The sequence below is a fragment of the Echinops telfairi genome, unplaced genomic scaffold (assembly GCF_000313985.2).
Source record: "Echinops telfairi isolate 266 unplaced genomic scaffold, ASM31398v2 ScPeMD7_1;HRSCAF=3_0, whole genome shotgun sequence".
In the NCBI taxonomy this organism is placed as follows: Eukaryota; Metazoa; Chordata; class Mammalia; order Afrosoricida; family Tenrecidae; genus Echinops; species Echinops telfairi.
This window is the reverse complement of record NW_022103896.1, coordinates 90,422,425-90,435,751: the sequence shown is the minus strand read 5'-3', so window position 1 is coordinate 90,435,751 and position 13,327 is coordinate 90,422,425. Positions and strand designations below refer to the sequence as shown.

Here is a 13,327-nt window from a genome sequence, read left to right as displayed (position 1 = left end):
TCTAGCCAGATTTGTAAGGTAGAATTGGGATTATGATAGTGGGGGCGAGGAAGCATTTAAGAACTAGAGGAAATTTATGTTTCATTGTTCCTACCCTGCACCCTGACTGGCTCATCTCCTCGCCACAACCCTTCAGTAAGGGGGAGTCCAGTTGCCTACCAATGGGCTTTGGGTCTCCGCTCTCCGCTCGCCCTCATTTACAATGATATGATTTTTTTGTCCTTTGATGCTTGATAACTGATCCTTTTGGTACTTCTTGGTCACACATGCTGTTGTGCTTCTTCCATGTGGGCTTTGTTGCTTCTGAGCTAGATGGCTGCTTATTTATCTTCAAGCCTTTAAGACCCCAAACGCTATATCTTTTGATAACCGGGCACTATCAGCTTTCTTTACCACATTTGCTTATGCACACGTTTGTCTTCAGTGAGCATATCTGGAAGGTGGGCACCAGTGATAAAATTTTTTGTTCTTTGATGTCTGATACCTGGTCCCTTCTACACACAGGCTGATGTGCTTCTTGATGCTTCTCAGCTAGACGGCTGCTTGTATATCTGCAAGTCTTTAAGACCCCAGATGCTATATCTTTTGATAGCCAGGCACCATCAGCTTTCTTCACCACATTTGCTTATGCATACATTTGTCTTCAGCAATCGTGTCAGGAAGGTGTGCATCATGGAATGCCAATTTAATAGGACAACGTGTTCTTGCATTGAGTAAGTAATTGAGTGGAGGTCCAATGTCCATCTGCTGCCTTCATACTAAACCTGTAAATATATGCACATAGATCTATTTCCCCACTATCATATATAAATATATTTACATATGTACATGCCTGTATTTAGATCTCTATAAATACCCTTTGTCACCTAGTTCTTTCCTCTATTTCCTTTTACTTTCCTTTTGTCCCACTATCATGCTCAGTCCTCATTTGGGTTTCAGTAATTTCTCTCGGTTACATTGTCCTTGCTGAATCCCTACCAGGCCTCTCACACCCTCCTTGCCACTAATTTTGGATCACTTGTTGCTCCCCTGCCCCTGAGTTGGTCAACACCACCTACTTACCTCCACCTCCACCTCCCCTTCTCGCATGACCACCTGGAACCATTGGTCCCATTGTTTTCTCCTCCAGACTGTTCATCCAGCCTATTTTATCTAGATAGATCTGTAGAGATAATAATATGAACCATAAAACAAGGCATAGCAAGACAGGCAACTAATGAGAACACAGCGATGACAACAAAAAAGAAAACCAATGACCCATAAACGAATAAATTAATTAAAAGAAAAAAATTTAAAAAGAAAGAAAAGCCTGTAAATAGATCAAGTTCTGATTTTTGAACTCTAGGCGTGTCCTCCAGTCAGGTCCAATGGGGTGCCACGCTCTGGCCCCAGAGTCTGTCCTTTGTACTCCCTCTGGAGCTCTCTGCTCTGCTCCCCACCCTTCCCCCCCACCTGTTTCTGTGCTGCATGCCTTTAGTGTTTTTCCTCGGTGTTGCGGGGTCAGTCCCGGCCAGTCCTCACACTGAGTCTCCAGTGTTGTCCCACTTAGGGCCCTGGGCCAGCGAGGGATGCTGTGCCTCAAAGTGGGATCAGCCATATGGTCCACTCTGAACATTGGCTGTTCAGCGTGGGGATATCGTCCACTAGACCTGGTGGGCCAGGATGTGCTCCACTCTCTCTTCCTCCCCCTTCATTTGCTCTCGTGTGCTCTGATCAGACATGCCCCTCTCCCCTAGCTACAGCTTCAGTGCCGCCCCCCTAAAGTAAATTCTTCTGAGAGGAGGAGTAGTTGCCTATGTTGCTGGTTGAGGGCCCAGCCCTCCACTGGCTCTCGACTACTTGCTGGCATGCTGCATTCACATCCCAGAACACGGGATTTAAGTCTGGTCCCTCTTTCCCTGTGGAGACACAAACAATAGGTCAGGGCCCTATTCTCCCACCACACATCCCCCCCCCCTTTCCTGCTTTGCCCCCCCTTTTTAGTTAGCTATCATATGTACCCCTGCATTTGGTCTGGCCCCTGCCATACTACCTGAACCTCACCCCTGGAGTGTTTGTATACAGTAGCTTTTTCCTTGTGCCCCCTTTTCATTTTTCTTTTCTTTTTTTTATAAACTTAATTCAGTGGACTCATATTATACTTGTCCTTTTGTGCTTGGCTTACATCACTTAGTATAATTTCCTCCAGTTCTTCCCATGCATGATATGCTTCATGCATTCATCACTGCTTTTTAGTGATGCATAGTACTCCATTGTATGTGTGTACCACAGTTTTTGAATCCATTCATCTGTTGATGGAAATTTGGGTTGTTTCCAACTCCTTGCGATTGTGAACTGTGCCGCAGTGAACATTGGAGCACAGATGTCTGACCGTGGTTTGTTTCTTGCCTCTTCTGGGTATTTATATGCCCAGTAGGGGGGTTTCTGAGTCGTATGGTAGCTCAATCTCCATCTGTTTTAGAAATCACCAAATCGATTTCCATAGTGGCTGTACATATCTACAGGTCCACCAGCAGTGGATGAGAGTTCCTGTCTCCCCACAGCCCCTCCAACACTTGCTGTTTTCTGATTTTTTTGAATCGGGCTATCTTTGAGGGTGTTAGGTGGTATCTCATAGTTGTTTTGATTTGAATTTCTCTTATGACTAATGATCAGGAACATTTTCTCATATGTTTATTGGCCAAAATGTATGGGAGTGAGCAGAGACAGTGTCTCCAGATTCTAAGAAGGAAATATAGAATTTCCCAGAATTCTCAGGAGAAGGCCATGCCTACACAGAGGCCTCATAGGCTATACAATGATTGACTGGCTAGACTCGACCCCTTCACTCCCACTCCTCAAATTGGCACTAGATTATGTAACTACCACAATGTCCAATGTTCACATGCATATGAGGCTATTTAAAATACCATGTCTTGAGTCAGACACACCTTAGTCTTTAAAATAATATCTTTGCTTTTCAGTACTCTAAGGAGATCTTGTGTAATGGATTTACTCAACACATCACATCTTTTCATCTACCCTGTTTCACCCTCGAAAATAAGACCTACTTACAGTTTTGCCTCTCGCTGAAATATAAGGCATCCCCTGAAAATAAGACCTCCCTGAAAAATAAGGCCCCCCAAAGCTATGGTAACTCTGGACTCTGGACCGTAGCGGTGGGTGCGGCCACGCAGCACACTGTTGGCCGCAGCGGAGCCGGAGCAGACAGGAAGTGCGAGGCCTCTTTTAATAAAACAGTAAGCAATAAATGTGCACCATGTTCTTCTTCTTAGAAAAATAAGATATCCCCTGAAAATAAGACCTAGCGCATCTTTGGGAGCAAAGATTAATATAAGACACTCTTATTTTCGGGGAAACAGGGTAGATGACTGCTTCCATGACTACTTCCATTGAATGTGGATCCAAGGAAGACAAAATCTTTGACAACGTCAGCCTTCTCCATTGATTGGTCCAGTTGTGAGGAAAGTGGTTGATGGGTTGATTGAGGATGTGTGGAAAGTGTTCATTCAATGTCTGTGGCATGCCAGTAGGTGCATTTAAAAATGAGTGACTCCTTTTTTTCATACTGGAAATACAATTATAAAAAGGCTATTTTTGACTCAGGAATAGTTGCTGTGATAAAAATAAGTATTTATCATTATAGATCATAGTTTCATTGTAGTGACTTCTCCCTGTTTACTCAATAATATTGAGAGCAATAATAGTCTAAAAATTCTGATATAGGTGATATAGAATTGATACTCAAACTCCAATAAAGCTCTTTGTTCATATTATTAATTATAGAACATTACTCTTTATGAAGCCTTCAGCCTTTAGGGGATCTTAGGTGAGACATAGATCTGATGAATGAGTAAAGCATATTTTATTGGATTTTTTAATGCATAATTATTGCTAGAACTCTGGACATTGAAGATTCATTATGTTGTGGTCAATTTCACATATATTTTCATCCTATGTATTTGAGTTAATAATGCTTGTACATATTTTTTTAAGGGACATGGATGATCATGGGAATTTATTTTAAATCATTTTATTGGTAGTGTGTACAACACTTATCACAGTCCATCAATCTATCCATCCATTGTGTCAAGCACATTTGTACATTTGTTGCCATCATCATTTTCAAAGCATTTTCTTTGTACATGAGCCCTTGGTATCAGCTCCTCATGTTTTCCTTTCCCTTCCCCACTCAATGCTTATATATATTTATAAATATGTGCCAAATTGAGTAGCATCAATAGAATTCTGAAACCGATACCAATATCCTCTGTTTTATGCTATGTTAGTGCAATAGAATGTAGAAGAATTCTTTACATTGTCATTACTTTGGAGTAGATTGATTATTTTTTATTTAGTTACATTAAAAAATCATTTTATTTTCAGCCCCCCCCTTTTAATATATTTCTAATGAAAAACTAAACCAAACCCACTGCCATCAAGTCAATGCCAACTCATAGGGGCCCTGAAGCACTGGTTATAACTACCCTGGTGGGTTTACAAGACTAACTTTTTATAGGAGTAGAAAGCCCATCTTTTTACTGGTGTTATGCTTGTGGTTTTGAACTGCTCACCTTATGGATAACAGCCCAATACATAACTAGTAGGTCACCAGGACTTCCCATATAATAGGTAGTATTTATTTGTTTATTTAACTTTTATTGTTAAGTGACATAGAAGCCCTGGTAGTACAGTGGTTACATGATCACCTGATAATCAAAAAGTTGCCAGTACGAACTCACCAGCATTTCTGTGGGAGAATGATATATCCATCTGCTTGTGTAAAAATTTGCAGCTTGGAAACCCTATGGGGCAATTCTGCTCTGTGTATAGGGCTGTTATGAATCAGAATCGATGCTCTCTGACAATGGATTTGGATTTTTTAATTTGATTATGGCATATTGCTGAGTCAGTGTTAAAATGGAAGAAGAGATTTTTGTACTGAACCTAGAAGTTTCAGACCCTTAGTTAGGTTAGAGGTTAGAAAAATATATACAAGGTCCTCTATTGTTTCCAATATTCAATTTCTGGGGAGGAAAGGAGAACTTGACAGGTAAAGAAGAGATTCCTGGTATTTTAGAAAGAAATTACTTTTATCTTCAATATATCTAGAAGAAAAGGATAATAACAATATAGATTTTGTGGTAAGGGTAAACAGACCCAATTTTATTGTGTTTACTTGCTAAGTGCATCATGTATGTTAGGGAACTAAATCTTCTGTGCAGATGGGCATTATTATCCCTGCTGCCTCATTTCAGACTTGGAGGTCAGAGAGGCAAAAGCACCTGTTTGCCTTGGAGCCAGTCTTTTTGAGTGAGCAGTTGGGCAGTATGTGGTACATGGAAAATCTTAGAAGGGGGCCACAAGCAGGCAGTAGACAGAGACAGAGACTAAGTCATTCCAGTGATGGTGATAGGACTGTGTCTAAAGAAATGCCGGTAGAGAGATGGAGGAGAAACAGCTATGGAAACTGGGAGCTGAAGATAATAAGATGTGGGAGGTCAGGAAACAAAGTCTCAGGATTGGGTTTTCGGGGTGGACAGAGGCCATATTTTAATTAGCTCAGAAGTGCAGATATATCAGGCTAGTAATTTGAAGTGTGTTGGGGCCAACAAAAATGCTTCAGTAGGAAACTCAGCACAGTGGCTGGAACTTACAGGATTTGATACAGTGGGATTCTAAGACTTCTTTTTTCACTAATATTTACATGACAATTATTAAAACATCACTCTTCTTTTTCTTTTCTTGTGATATTTGCTTTATTGCATTGGGCTGGAACCAAATCAGGCAATGCCTAAAATTAAAGTTATTTCCAAATTTCTGATAATTTTTTTCTGACAAGTTGAATTATTTTTCAGGAGTCAGAAGTTGCCCTCCCCCCCAAAAAACCATTTTATTAGGAGTGAATCCATACATCATACTACTAAATAGTTCAGTCTCATAAATCACTATTGTACAATTGCTACCAAAATCAGTTCCAGAAACTTTTCTTCCTTCTTGATATACGTTTTGAACTCCTTGATATAAGTTTTCCCTTATCCCCTGTCCAACCTTTCCCACCATAACCCCCCAAGAACCCTTATTCTATTTGTCGTCTCTGTAGGTTCATTTATCCTGGATTTTGTGTACTGAAGAACACATAACAAAGATTCAAGAAGGCTACCCACAATGACAAAATACAACAAAGATAAACCCCAACATGAAAAAACTCCCAGAAAATATTAAAAAACAGAGGTATTGGCCTATATACATATATTTCTATGTTAATACGTTGAGGAAGTTGGCGAACATTGTACCTTTGCTCAAGCCTTCCCTCAATGTAAGAACACTTTTCTAACAACCTGGCATTCCGTGATGTTCACTCTCCCAAAACGATCACTAAAGTCAAAATGGGTGCATAAGCAAATGTGGTGATGAAAGCTGAATGTGCCCAGGTATCAAAAGATTTAGTGTCTGTGGTCTTAAAGGCATGTCATTAAATAAGCAGTCATCTAGCAGAGAAGCAACAAACCCATATAGAAGAAACATACCAGCCTGTGCCATCATGAGGTGTCAACAGGATCAGGTTAACAGGCACTAGAAGAACCAAAACAAACAACATATTGTTGAGAACGAGGGGAGTAAAAGCAGAGGCCCCACACCCGTCTGTAGACAATAGGACATTCCTCACAGAAGGGTTACAAGGAAGGGGTGAGTCAACCAGGTTGTAGTATAGCACCATTGAAACATACAATATTCCTCTGGTTCTTTGAGGCTTCCTCACCCCCCACTATCATGACCCCAGTCCTGCCTTTCAGTTCTGGCTAGACCAAAGCATGTACACTGGTACAGATAAGAGTTGATGACATGTGGAATCCAGGTCAGATAAACCCCTCAGGAACAGAAATGGGAGCAGCGATATCAGGAGTGTAGGGGGCACATGGGGGAACAGGGGAGGAAGGGAGAACTGATTGTAATGATTGATGCATAGCCCCTTCCTCCCCCAGGGGGACAAACAACAGAAATGTGGGTGAGGGGAGACAGTGGTTAGTATAAGATTTGAGTATCATAATAATTTATAATTTATCAAGGGGTCACGAGTGTGGGAAGGGGGAGGGAGAGAAAAAGAATGAACTGATGCCAAGGGCTCAAATAGAAAGTAATTGTTTAGAAAATGATGATGGCAACATATGCACAAATATGCATGAGACAATTGATGTATGTAATGTTATGAGCTGTAAGAGGCCCCAATAAAATTATTTAAATGAATAAATAAAATTGTGTCCTGAAAAAAAGGATGAAACCAAGCCCAAGTGTATCAGCGGGGAGATCAAGTGACAAGGTTTTAACCGTTCAAGTCAGGTTTATCATTTTAATCTACTGCAGTCATCTCTCCAGTGCTCCGTCTGATAAGTAAGTGGTTCCCATTTTCAATTGTAGTTCGAGGGAAATCACCAGAGGCTTATTCCCTGGGTAGATCTTGCTAATGCTTTTTTTTAACCATTTAACTTGTTTTAACGTCACTCCGCAAATGGTGAAAAATACTAACGTACAGACAAGGAATAATCATAATGTTGTGGCCAACATTATAAATATGGAATTATAAATTTAAAACATTTCCTGGTTTAAAATAAACCTGGTAGTCAATGCAGCTCTGTGGGGTCTCGTCTAGTAGGGCCTGGCTCTGCGCTCTGGACGGTGCTCGCCTTTATCCGTTTTCCCAGGTCCACCACGTCCGCTTCTTCTTCCTCCATCTGTTCCATCAGACGGTCCCCCTGGGACCACCTCGTCTTCCTCCACCAAAGCCACCTCGGTCCATGCCTCGACTGCCACGGAAGCCACCTCTGAACATTCCGCCGGGACCTCCGGGGTCCATGAGGCCACCTCTCCCGCCCCACATGCCACCAGGGCCGCCTCTGCCAAGGTCACCGCCTGTGGGCGGGAGGAAGCCTTCCGGCTCAGGGGCCTTGCACTGGTTGCATTCGGTTCTCCAGGTGATGTTCTGATTCCCACAACCCGGATTGGGACACTGCTAGTCCCCAGCTGGTGCTGGACGTTTCCTTCCATGGGTTACCTCGGGAACCACGGGGTCCTCGTGGGGGTAGCCCCCTCTATCTCCTCCACGGCCTACCTTGCAACCCGTTGGCCCACCAGGACCTCCTGGAACCCTGGGACCTCCACAGAGTGGCGGCCGCATGCCTCCACCCTCTCCGGGTGGCATTCCACCCCGCATGCTGTTCCTGGGCGGCTTCTTCCCAGCCAGAGAGACTTTAAGCTTGCTCCCTTGAAAATCTTTCCTGTCAAACCGCTCCACGGCAGCCTTGGCAGTCAATGGGTCTTCATAGGATTACAGTAGCTTCGCTTTTGGGCTTCCCGGTCTCCTTGTCCAGGTAGATGTGGATGATAGGCTGCCCAGTTCTCTTGTTCATCTTAACCATCCCACACTGCTTCAAGAAGTCTGTCAGATCGTCCAGAGTCACATTGTAATTTAATCCCTGCACATAAATTACACTGTTGTCAGTCTTCATCAGGATTGGCAGGTCGGCCTAAATCAAGATCTGGTCCTGCATCCCTGGGTCCACCAGGCTTATTGAAGCTACCTCGCTCTCCAGTGCTGCCCATTCCACCCATCCTCCTCCCCACCCACCTCCACCATCAAACGCCCTCTTCCCCTGCCCCGGTTATCAGTGCCACTCATGTCCCGGTTCTCTCCTGGTCCGGAAAATCCTCCAGACTCTGGCCCATGCTACTGGGGTGGCCCTGTCGGAATGAACTCTGCTGTCCTTACCTGCTGCTCTGTTGGTTACATTGAGTGGCGCCTGGCTGTAGGAGCGAGTCAGGTTTGGGTGGGGCGTGGGGGTGTTAGCTAGTGAGTGGTTGCTTCTGTAGCTGCTCTGCTGCCTGGCTGCCCATAGGTGTTCTGCTGAGAGTAACTGCTCTGATCATAGCCAGTTGGCTGGGAAGAATAGCTGCTAGGACGATAGGATGGAGGCGTGGTGACTGGCTGCATGGGGGAGCTCCCAGGCATCTGGCGGTAACTAGTGACTGTCCATACCCCGTGCTGGGCTGCTTGTAGCCTCCTGTGCTCGATTGAGGTTGACTAGTCTGAGCAGGCTTGCTACCATACTGGGGTCTTGCAGGTGCAGTGGCGGCCGGCTGCTGCCCATATGCAGGGTAGGCAGGCTGTGCCCTGTGCAGACTGAGCTGCATAAGAGGCTTGGGTGGTGGTCACCATTGCCATGGTGGTGTCCTAAGCACCAGTGCCGTAACCCTGGACAGGCTGGGTGTAGCCTGCTGGGCAGCTGGAGTACTTTAACCAGTCGGAGGTTGTCCGAAAGAGGTTGCATAGGCAGTCTGCCCATCGGTTGCAGTGGTTTGAGCCTGGGTATAGCTGACTTCAGTGGGCTGTCCGTAGGTTCCATCATTACTTTGTTGCCTATATACCTGGGTGGCTTGTGCACAACCTTGAGTGGGCTGGGCGGTGTAAACATTGTAGCTCTGCTGGGCTGCAGCTTGGTTGTAGGTACTGTAATCTGTGGACGCCATTTTCTATCCTTCCTCCTCGTTCGCTCAACGTCTTTCTCCTTCTCGCTTTCCCGTTAGGCTCTGCACTCCCTCCGAATGTATTTGGGCTTCCACTGTCATCGATAGCCTTCTGAACACTAGAATTTCACAATTTAAGATCTTATGCTATACCCTCCTTTGGATTTGGATTACATACATTACACTCCTTGGGTCATGAATGTTAGTGTAGTTCTTCCCTGTCGATTTATAGGGCTGTTTTTGTTTTTTTAATATAGCAAGGTTTTCTTTTTTTATATATCTGGAAAAAGTTTATATTTAGCATTAGCCAGCCGGGCTCACTTTAGATGATTCCAATTTTGTTGGCAACATCTAAAGCGTCATAGTCAGGAGCCGGTGGAACATACGCCTTCTTCTTCGTCAGGCCTGATCAAGGTGTTGACCTTGGCTACGTCAATGTCATAGAGCTTTTTCACAGCCTGCTTGGTCTGGTGTTTGTTGGCTTTGACATCCACAGTGAACACAAGTGTGTTGTCTTCAATCTTCATGGCAGGCTCTGTGGTCAAGGGGAGCTTGGTGATGACATAATGGTCCAGCTTATTTCTCCTGGGGGCTCTCTTCCGGGGGTATTTGGGCCGCCTTCTTAGTCTCAAGGTCTTGGGCCGCCGGAAGGTGGGTGACGTGCGGATCTTCTTTTTTTGTGGCTGTGGACGCTTCTCAGCACGGCCTTCTTGGCTTTTAAAGCCTTTGCTTTGGCTTCCGTTTTGGGAGGGGCAGGAGCTTCCTTCTTTGCCTGCGGCGCCATCTTTGCGAAAAGGCAGCAAGGTTTTCTTATTCTCTTAAAATAATATTGAGTAAATGTGTTTGACACAATGGATGTATGTATGGATTGTGATAAGAATTGTACGAGCCCCCAATAAAATGATTTAAAAAATAATAATATTGAGTAATGGACAAAGAGTACTGTTACTACAGATAAAGAGTTTTTACCATCTTACTGTTTTTGCATATGCATTTTTAAATATCAAATATGCAATTCAAGTGGATTTGACAAATAAATCTTAATTTTTGTGTGTGGGCTTTTTGGTGTGTATTAGATTAATGCATATAATGACTCCTTTTAATTTGTAGATTACCTCATTGGAGGCGGGGGTGTATAGCGTGTATAGGATTATTTCAGAGGATGGCCTCTGAAGAGGATTTTATTTGTTCTGTGACCATGAACATGTTTCCTATCTTGGCTATTAGAGCTATCTCTGAGGGGTGGTGGAAGGGTCAGTGTGGTTGGTACAGTTGGCCAGGCATCCTCAAGCATTGCCCTGTACCCCAGTGATGTCCCTGTAAGCTCTCCCAGGAAATCATAGATAGAGCATAAACTAAGGCGAGGCAGTACTTCACTAGCTCTGCATTAAGCTTGATCTTATAACTCATCACTGACAAGCAGAGAGCCTGAAATGCCTGCAGCATGCATTTTCTCTGTAAGACTCTGAGATTTCAGCCTGTGGATGGGAGGAGGTGAGACAGAGGGCGACACAATGAAAAGGGGAGAACTTTGGCTGAAGCATATTGAGTGATAAGATCTGGAACTTCCTGGTTCAGGCTCTTGATCATACTGCCAGCACGGCATTGGAAGGAGAAACAAGGTGACCCACTGCATGGGAGTATCATCATCCTTTGTGCTCCTGACGGGACTTAAGTCCAAAGACCAGGGTGAGACCTGGGACAGACTCATTCATGTTGTAAATAGCATATCGTACTTACTGTTTGAAATGCGGCCAGTTCCCCAAGGACAGGAAGATCTGTGGAGCACTGTAACCTCCCTTCATGATTAGCCCTTACCTGATCTCTCTAGTTAGAATTTATATGATACGTATTACGTACTTGCATTCTGTGTTTAATTTTCCAAATCACACCAACCACATCCCAGGGAATGAGCTGTTTCAGGCTCTTGTGAGGTACCAGTGAGTTGGTTCTGACTCATAGCAACCCTGTGTACAGCATAATGAAATGCCGCCCAGTCCTGCACGAACCTCACAATGATACTTCGGGTTTGAGCCCAGTGTTGCAGCCACTGTGTCAATCCATTTCATCGAGGGTCTTCCTCTTTTTCACTGACCCCCTACAAAACGTGATGCTCTTTTCCATGTTCAAAGCATGCAACAAAGTCTTGTCACTTTTGCTTCTTAGAAGCATTCTGGCCCTTCTTTCAAGACCAACTTGTTTGTTCTCTCGACAGTCCATAGTATTTGTACTATTTCTTGTCAGTACCATACTTCAAATGCATCAATTCTTCTTCAGTCTCCCAAAGACAACGTCCCACTTTCCCGTGCATGTGAGGCAATTGAAAATACCCTGGCATGTGTCAGGTCCACCTTAGTCTCTCAGAGTAACATCGTTTAGGTTGAGGAAGGTCCATATGCTTCCTGCAGGCACTGCTGAGAGTGTTAGACGGCACGTTGCAGAATCAAGGTCTTTGCCTGCATTTTTCATTGCTCTAATATCCTTGATGCCTAGAAGTGGTCAGCAGACATTAGGTGCTCAGTATTTCTCAATTGAATGGTACTAAATTGTCTAAAGGGTACTAATTTTATAATGAGGTAATAGTTTAAAAGGCTAGAAATTGAATAATCACAGAGTCTGTGAACAACCTTCATAGGCCACACCAGAAGAATCCAATTTGGAAACTATTACGTGAACTGAACTTTGCCTTAGACTCATCTGTTATAGACGAAAGGAACTGACTACTCTCTTGAACTTAGTTAGGCCTTAGTGTGAGAAGAAGCCAACCTTATAGATTTTGAAGTCATTGGACTTTGGTTCAGTTCTCTTGTTTTCTGGAACCCAAGAAATAGCAACTTAAAACAACCATCTATTTCCTATTTTTATACGCTTTGCTTTCTATGACATCTTAGTCTAGCTGGCACCTTTCTGTCTTAATGAAGGAGCATTATTGAAAGTTTTGCCCTATCCTCAGCCATCAAAATTAAGGGAAATAGTGCCCAGTCACATAGGTTTTTAATCTGTCAACAATCCATGTATAATAGTCTTAAAAGATGTCATATACATGCACACTTTGCTTTTCTTAACAGTTTTTAAAAATTCCATATCATGGGCTAAATTAGTGATACCAGCTATAGGATTATAATATGCCCCATAGGGATGATTTATAGTGTTCTCCAATAAAATGATAAGGCTATATCTCTAAATGAGAGCAAGAACATATATAAACGATAGATACATGAGTGGATTTTGAGTTCACAGTTCATCGCAACCCTAATCTAAGAACAATTAGTTCTTAAGATGTCGCCCTACCTGATACTTACCATCATGAAGAGATCACTGCCGATATAGGTGCTAGAGCAAAGTATGGGGAAGGAAGTAGATGGCGAGCAGCTATCAGAAGGAATAGCAGCTGGAGTCCTAAAGGTTTGTCTTAAAATAAGCTACTGTCTAAGTGGGCTGTCAGCCCAGTTCATGTGTAAGAAGCACACAAACCTCTGATCCAAGGATCGTAATAATGAAATCCAAGACTGGTGGAATGAACTGTGTTCGAGCTTAAATGTGAGTATTCAGTTTGCAGAAGGCTGTGCATGACAGTGCAATCCCATAATCATTTTGTCGGGTCTTCACATGGATGAAGCCTCTGGAGAATCCCCTCTGACCACAGACCAGGGATGTGAATAGCCTTACTATCAGACAGGTGCATTGGAAAGTAGATGAATCGGGATGTAGTTGGCTTAAAATCTACTACCTTAACATTTGTTCCCCCTTTGACTTTTTAAATGTGTTCTTAGCCACTGCTATCAAGTCAATACTAACTCAGAGG

The 13,327-nt window shown here is 43.5% G+C and overlaps 1 protein-coding gene and 1 pseudogene across 8 annotated transcripts in view; one reads left to right on the top strand and one right to left on the bottom strand.

Moving 5' to 3' along the window:
- The window catches only part of ASPH (aspartate beta-hydroxylase), a 151,104-nt gene that overhangs the window by 76,669 nt on the left and 61,108 nt on the right, over positions 1–13,327 (top strand). The window lies entirely within an intron of this gene.
- Positions 7,648–9,525, bottom strand: LOC101643867 (annotated as a pseudogene).